Below are 7,657 nucleotides of genomic sequence, written 5' to 3'. Positions count from 1 at the left end.
TTCCATGGGCCACCAGGGGAGGCCTCTTCTGTGTCCCAGAAGGGGACAGGAACACTTGAGCAAAGACTTAAGCAAGGCACCACTGGGATTTGAACTAAGGATCTCTGACTTACAAGACAGGTGCTTTAGCCAACTAAGCCACAGCACCCTTCTTGGCTACACCTGCAATATGGAGCTTTTCCAAGATAACTTTTGTATCTGGGAAAAACTCTGCCCCATCCATGGAACAGGTCAACTTTTTGAGATCAGTTTCCAAAAAGTGAGCGTGTTCTTTCGGAAGCCCTGTATTCCTCATTTTAGTAGGAATAAGGACTTTTCTGAAAGAGGAGGTTTTCCCCACATTCGGGCCCGTGTAGATGGGCCAAATGTCAGAAAAGACTCTTCTGAAAAAAGAAAAGTGTCTTAAAACTGTTCGAATTTATGGTCCCAGACAACACCTTTGAAGTCCAAAGTGCAGCCATTCCCCATTTCCCTCCAGCCTTGGAGGGGTCTCAAGGCCTGTGCAGCCCAAGAAATGTGATTAGCAGCTCATACCCACAATCTTTTTGTCAATTTCAGTGCAGCCTAAGGATCACTTACGAAGCACGCAGGACAGTCCCCCACTCTACCAGCTGAGCTATCGAAGGGGGCCTGAGTGCTGCTGGTTTGTCCATGTTGGCCCATCTACAAGTGTCAGGGCCTGTGCTCCCCCAAGCGAGTGACATCACAGAAGAACCCAGGGGCACAGGGGAGCTTCCCATGCAGAAGGACCCCTGAGCTAGATCCATTCATGCCACAGCAAAAGAAAACTAGCTGGGTTCTTCTCCTGGGTCTTTTTTTGTTTCAATGTCTCTAGGGGTGCAGGAGGGGCAGACCCAAAAGAACCAAACCGGTCGAGTGCATCTGGGTCCAGCCTCTCACTTGTGCTGCTCCCTCTCCCAGACTGTTCCTACGCCCAAGGCAATAGCTCCACACCCAATGGATGGGTGAGCAGAGGCCAGGGGGCAATAGGCAGAGTCTGGAAGCTGCTGGGACCAGACCTGAGGGCATCAGAGGAAGCAGCAAGAAACACAACCTCAGCCCCCTGCATCTCTAGCCAGGCTGGTGGGTTTCATGGCTCCAGATCATCTGAGCCAGCCAGATGAGAGGCCGAGTGCCAGTGGGCACCAGACACCCAGAAGAAGGCACAAAAATCTCTTCTCACCAGCCTGAGAACAAGAAACTTAAAGCAGGAGGGTTTTGCAACAACCAGCCAAGGAAAATCCCACTGACAGTTGAACTCAGGTTGCAAAGTTCAGAGCCCTGAGCGCTGCCCCTTGCAGCATGGGACAAACAGCTGATGTTTTTGGTGGGCACCTGGGGCTCTCAGTGCTCAGGCTGCCTCTGCTCTCCCAGCTCCCTCCAGCTGCCCCATTCCCACTGCCTGTTTAAGTTTTGTTTTTACTTAAGTACCAGCTCTAGTAGAAGCCGTGTGACACTCTCCCCTCCCCCATCACGGCATGGACAGGTCACAGCCCCCAACCAGACTCTGAAATGGCTCCGTGCATTTCCCCGGCCCCATGGGGCTGGCAGGAAAGAGGCCCAGGGCCAGGCTAGAGCCAGGGGAAGCAGGAGGCAGGGAGATCCCCAGTCTACACAGCTCCTTTTTGTGCAAAAGCCTCTTGTGCAAAAACGGACCCAATTAATTATGCAAATGAACATGGCAATATGCTAATCTGTGCTACATTTGCATGAGCTTTTGCGGAGGAGAGATGCAGTATGGAGATAGCCTAGGTGGTAGAGAGCCATGAAGTGACATAGATTCAGGAAAAATCCGTGGTCTGCAATCCTTAGTTACACACAATAAGAATAATTCACCAGCTCAGACGTGATTTCTAAACCCCCAAACAAGGAAAATAATAAAACCTGATGGACTAGGGCAGTGATCCCCAATGCAGTGCCCGCAGGCGCCATGGTGCCGGCTGGGCCATTTATGTGTGCCCGCAGAGCAATCTGAGCTGGCCCGGGCATGCGGCAGGTGCCAGTCCCAGGAGCATGGGCGGCCCCTGCCTGGGGTCACAGCACATGCTGGTGCCGGCCCTGGCTCCGGGGTCGCGGCACAATCCGGTGCTGGCCCCGGGCACGTGGCGCATTCTTGGCCCCGCCCCCAGACACGTGGCCCATGAGCGGCCCCACCCTTGGAGGCGCAGTGCGTGAGCGGCCCTGCCCCCAGGCACCCAGCATCCCCAAAATGTTGGGGACCACTGGACTAGGGAGACTTTTCTCTACCCACACATTGCAGGAAATCCAATTGTCTGCAAGTCAAGACTGTGTGGCCTAATGGATAAGGCGTCTGACTTCGGATCAGAAGATTGAGGGTGCGAGTCCCTTCACAGTTGTGTTTACCTTCCTTTGTCTGTGCTCATGGATCCTGATGTTGCTGCCCTGAAAAGGTCCTATGTGACAAAGTGGTTTTTCTATAACCCCGATGGAAGGCCTGTAGCTGTTCAGTAGGTCTAAACTATGGGGGATATTGCAGGGCAGGAGGGTGGTGGTGCCAGGAGAGAAGTGGTGGCCTGTCTTGCAGGGGAGAGCATCAGCCAGCAGGGAGGGGGATGGATAAGGGGGTGCACAGATCCTGAATACAAATGTAAAAGCCTTTTAAATATCCCCACTGCTGACAGTGAGGTTTGAAGGCACTGCCATGTGTCAGTATTGAGTTTCACTATATAAACTGGGGTCCAAAAAGGAGACCATCAAGAAGAAGAAAAGGGGAGAAGGGAAGAGGAAGGAAAAGGGAAAGGAAGACCAAGAAGGAGGAGAGAAGACCTTGAAGCAGAACTCACCTCCAAGGCAACCTGAGACCAAAACAGCCAGGACTCCTCTGCACAGCTGTTGCAATGGTTTGCTGTGTGAATTCTGTGGTAGGTGACGTTAGGCCTGCGCACTGGGATTATTTACCAGTTTCCCTGGGTTGCTCCTGCCTGCAGCTGTGATGGCCGAGTGGTTAAGGTGTTGGACTTGAAATCTAATAGGATTTCCCTGTGCAGGTTCAAATCCTGCTCACAGCGAGGCCTGTATTTTGGCCACACCCCTTCCTAAGGGCAACATGGTCCCTCATTAACATATTTTTTAAGGAGAAAACTTCTAGTGTAGATGTAGCCTCTGTGAGTTACCAGCAGTGGGGCTGTTAGCGTCTGCATATAACTAATTGCACCATTAGGCCCTGTCTTCAGTCAGGGGGAGAGTTGTTGCTCAAGAAGCCGCCAGTGGACGCTCTACCTCGACTTAGAGTCTCCTAAAGCTTCAGTCTGCAAACAGGTGAGGAACTAGCTCAAGTGATAGTGCTCATTTAGCATGTGAGAGGTAGTGGGATTGGTATCCATGTTTTCCAGTAACCTGTAGGTTACTTTTTTTTTTTTTTTGCAAGCAGAGGCCCAGGTGCCTGCAGTGGCCCCTCCCTCTTCCTCCTCATTCAACTCAAAAGCCACCACGGCTTAGTTCCAAATCTGCAAACCCCATTGCCCGAGGGATAGCGCCTCTTCCGAAATAGCTACTTTGCAATAGCCAGAGTGTGGATGCTCCACTGCAGCTATTTCAAAATAGCTCCTCCCCAGGGCCAGTCGAAATAATTACTCCCCAGTGCCTGCGGGGGCTCTAAGTCGAGGCTTCCCTGCAGTGTGGACGTGCTACTTTGAAACAAGCTATTGAAAAACAAGCCCACTGTGTAGACGAACCTTGAGAGCTGAGTGGCGCTGTTAGTGTCCCTGCTCCCGGCACAATCCCATTGGCTGGTTTCTGGCCATGTAAAGCACCACCCCCCCTCCACTCAGGCTCTTATTCACCGACCCACATGGCCCCTGCAGCCTGTGTGGGGGCAGGGCAGGCTGCCTGTGAAATGTGCTGGGCTGCTGGCTGGGAGTGAGCCAGGTAAGTCACCCAGCCAGAGCCTGCCTCTGGCACCGCAGCCCCTCCCTTCCCTCAACCCACTGGTACCCCACATAAACCAAACCCTCTGCCTCCCTGAATGCACACCCCTCGAAGATCCTGCACCCCAATTCTCTGCCCCAGGTCACAATCCAACACGCTGCAACCATTCCTGCACCCCTGTCCTCTGCCCCATGCTCCTGTCTGCACCCAACCTGCATCCCAAACCCCTCCCCCCGTTAATAGCATGGAAAAGTGCAGCCCTGGGAGTGGTTCCCCATGAAAACTCATTGCCCACCTCTGCCCTAAACTGTGCAGCAGCCCAGCCACACAGCTACCATGTCTCCCCAGAGCCCTTAGGCTGGCACCTGGGAGGCCTGAGTCCAGGCAGTGCCCAGTGAGGGCAGAGGAAAGAGCTGGGATATGGTGGTGGGGCCAGGGGCTGTTCTGAAAGGCTGCAGGCACCGTTAGCCCCCTTTATCCTTCCCTGTCTCACCCCAGCGCTGAGCAACACTCAGTGTCGGTCTGAGCATCCGTCCTGCTCTGGGACGTGTCTCTGTGGCAGGAACCTGCCCAGGCCACTCTCGCAATGACTAGGCAGCTGTCATGGGAAAGTTGATACTGATTGCCCTGACTGGGAACCAAACCCAGGCTCACCCACATTAGCCTTTCACAGGCCATTTTCTGTCCACTTCAGGATGGTGGGGGGGTCCATTCTCCCTTGCCCAGAGGGGACAAGAACAGCCAAACAGAGCATCAAAGCAACCAGACTGGGCCACGCCAGTTGCTCAACTAGCCCAGGATCCTGTCGCATGACAGCAGCCAATCTCATTGCCCAGTGGGAATCCTCAGGGCAGACAATTGTTAAGGCACCACCCCTTGGGCGGGGGGAGCCTTGAGGCAGGAAGTTGAAGGGGGGAGTTGTGATAGGACAGTACCTGTAAGAAATTCAAGTGTGGAGTGTGGGCAGCTCAGGGCAGGGATTTGGGGTGTGTGTGAGAGTGGGGGGGGCTCAGGGTAGGGGTGAGGATGGGGGAGGATAGAGAAGTCAGGGCACAGAATTAGGGATGTGGGGGAGGCTTGGGGCTGGGACTGTATGTGTGTGTTGAGGGGATCCTACTGCTCTGGGCTCCCTGAGGCCCTTTAGCACACAAGGGCTTTCTCTGCAGCGCACTTGAGCTACGTCTACATTGGCATGATATTGTGCAAATACTCTTTAATGCAAGAGAGCATCTACATTGGCATGTGCCTTTGCACAAGAGCTTCCATGCCCAGTGTAGATGCTCTCTTGCGCAAAAAAGATCCGATGGCCCAGGCAGCGGCTTTGCTCGGGTGTCCCTGGTCTGCTGGGGGGGGGGGTCCAGTGGCTTTGCTGGACCCCCCCAGCAGACCAGGGAGACAGGAGCAAAGCTTGGGGGCAAAGGAGCAAAGCCACATGGGCGGCGGGGTCCCTCCGCCTGTGCGGCTTTGCTCGGGTCTCCCTGGTCTGCTGGGGGGGAGGGGGCGCAGCTAGTGCGCCCCCCCCCCCTCCAGCAGACCAGGCTGTTGTTGCGGGACGCCTCGGGTAGAGCAGCTGGGGTGCTGCCGGGTTGGTCCTGTGGGAACCTACCAGGCAGCGCCCCAGCTGTTCTGTCCCAGGCTCCAGATTCAGCAGCTGTTGAAACTGATCAGGCTGATTCCAGGAAGCTGGGGGCAGAGCAACTCTGCCTCCAGCTTCCTGTAGTCAGCCCCTGGTCAGTTTCAGTGGCAGCAGCTGAATCTGGAGCCAGTTCTGACTTACATACAAATTCAACTTAAGAACAAACCTATAGTCCCTATCTTGTACGTAACCCGGGGACTGCCTGAACTGTAAATTTACTTGTGCAAGAACACTAATGCAGTGTAGATGATGTGCACATTTTTGTGCAAGAACAGTTTTTCTCAAGAAACCTGCCATGTAGATGTAGTCTAAGGGTTTATATTCATTTAAAGAGTTCACGTACAATGGAAGACCAGGAAAGGTGAATGTCTCCATTAAATAGACACACTTACGGGGGGCACTTGGGTTTGAATCAAGGACTACTTGATCTACAGTCAAACACTGTGCTCATGTGAAACATGTGTCTGCAGCCAGTATTGAGAACTGGGCAGGGAACAAGAGGCTTTTGTAGACAACACATGTCAGGTGAGACGGTCCCTCACTGACCCCAGGGTGTGACTGCTCCTAACAAGGAGTTTGTCCTGAAAGCAGCAGAGTTGGGGCAGGACAGCGGTTATGTCCACACAGAAAAGTTCTTTTGGAACAATGGCCGTTATTCCAAAATAACAATGCCAGAGTCTACACAGCAATTCCCTTCTTTTGAAATAACTCTGAAATAACAGACGGCTAATTCCAACTTCTGTCAACCTCATTGTACGAAGAAAAATAGCTATTTCAAAATGAGGCCTGTGTAGATGCCCCACTTCTGCTATTTCAAAATAGCCCCTTCCCAGGGCCATTCTAAGTTATTCTTCTTGGGGCTCCATAATGGAGAAAACTTGTCTACATTAGGGAAGCCTCCTCGGACTCATTTTGAGGTTTCCCTGCAGTGTAGACGTGCTATTTTGAAATAACTATTCCAGAAGAGCTTATTCCAAAATAACTGTGCCGTGTAGATGTAGCCAGAGAGTCCTGAGAGATGAAGCAGCCGGAGAGAAGCCAGGAGAGCAGAGGCCAGTCTGAGACCTGAGTGTCCCAGGTGTCTACAGCACCCCACTCAGCATCTAGGTCCCATGGTGTAAGGGGCAGCGCTCAGGACTCTGAATCCTGCAATCTGAGTTCAAATCTCAGTGGGACCTACAGGGGCTGGGGTGGCTGCTGGGAGGTCCTCAGGCTTTTCTGCTTCCTTGTCCTGAGGTTCACCAAGGGCAATTTTCCTGGTCTCAGGCCCAATGGAGCTGACTGCGCAGACTTGTGCTCAGGTGCCTGATGCCATCACAGCTGCAGGGCAGGTGGCCCATCTGACCCCTGAGCTCAGCCTATGCTGGAGGCAGCCAGAGTGTGAGCAGAACAGGGGAGGGAGGGAAGATTTGTATATTTTGGGAAGGGTCCTGGCTCCCAGCCACATGCCTTGGGACAAAGACTAACAGCCCCTGCACAAAGTGCATTGTGGGAATAAGAGTTGGGGCAGCAGGAAAGGGGCCGGCCCCTCAGCACCAGCGAGCAGGTGGGAGAAGATGGGAGTGAATCCTGCTACCTCTCACGTGCAAAGGGAGCACTAACCCACGTGCAACTCATCTCTAGTGCTCTGGCCTCCAGCAGCTTTGTGCCCCACTAGGGTGGGTTATTTCAGAGACCAGAGAGGAAGAGGGAGGGGTCTCTGGATGTGCGGAGCCCCCTGGCTCTGTCTGTGAAAAGAAAGAACAAGGGCACAAGCAGAAACTTCAATTCCACTTTGTGCATCTTGACTTTTTCAATCTAAGGACTTTGAAGAAATGTTTTAAATACTTGTTCCAGTGGTGCAATGGGTCAGCGCACAGTACTTATGTGACAGTATTCATAGGAGATATGCAGAGGTTGGGAGTGCAAACCTCCTCTAGAGCAGTGGTTTTTAGTCCCTCCTGGGCTGTCCCCTTGCAGAGGTTCCCAAACTTTTTGGCATCACGCCCCCCCCTTTTTGATTTCTGAAAAACCCTCATGCCCCCCTCCAAAATAGCAAAAAAAAAAACCCAGCTTGATGGGGGGAGGGCTGGGTCACCTCATGCCCCCCCTGGAATTTCTTCACACCCCCTCTGGGGGGGCACGACCCCCAGT

The 7,657-nt window shown here is 53.3% G+C and overlaps 1 non-coding gene across 1 annotated transcript; it reads left to right on the top strand.

The window, feature by feature from the left end:
* Nucleotides 1–2,947: 2,947 nt before the first annotated feature.
* On the top strand, nt 2,948–3,029 carry TRNAS-UGA (transfer RNA serine (anticodon UGA)). Its single transcript has one exon. It is a non-coding gene; the product is annotated as a tRNA-Ser (tRNA).
* Nucleotides 3,030–7,657: the final 4,628 nt, after the last annotated feature.

Source organism: Pelodiscus sinensis, chromosome 19 (assembly GCF_052426305.1).
Source record: "Pelodiscus sinensis isolate ZL-2025 chromosome 19, ASM5242630v1, whole genome shotgun sequence".
NCBI classification, from domain to species: domain Eukaryota; kingdom Metazoa; phylum Chordata; order Testudines; family Trionychidae; genus Pelodiscus; species Pelodiscus sinensis.
Note: the sequence above shows the minus strand (reverse complement) of the source record. Positions and strands in the feature narration are given on the sequence as shown.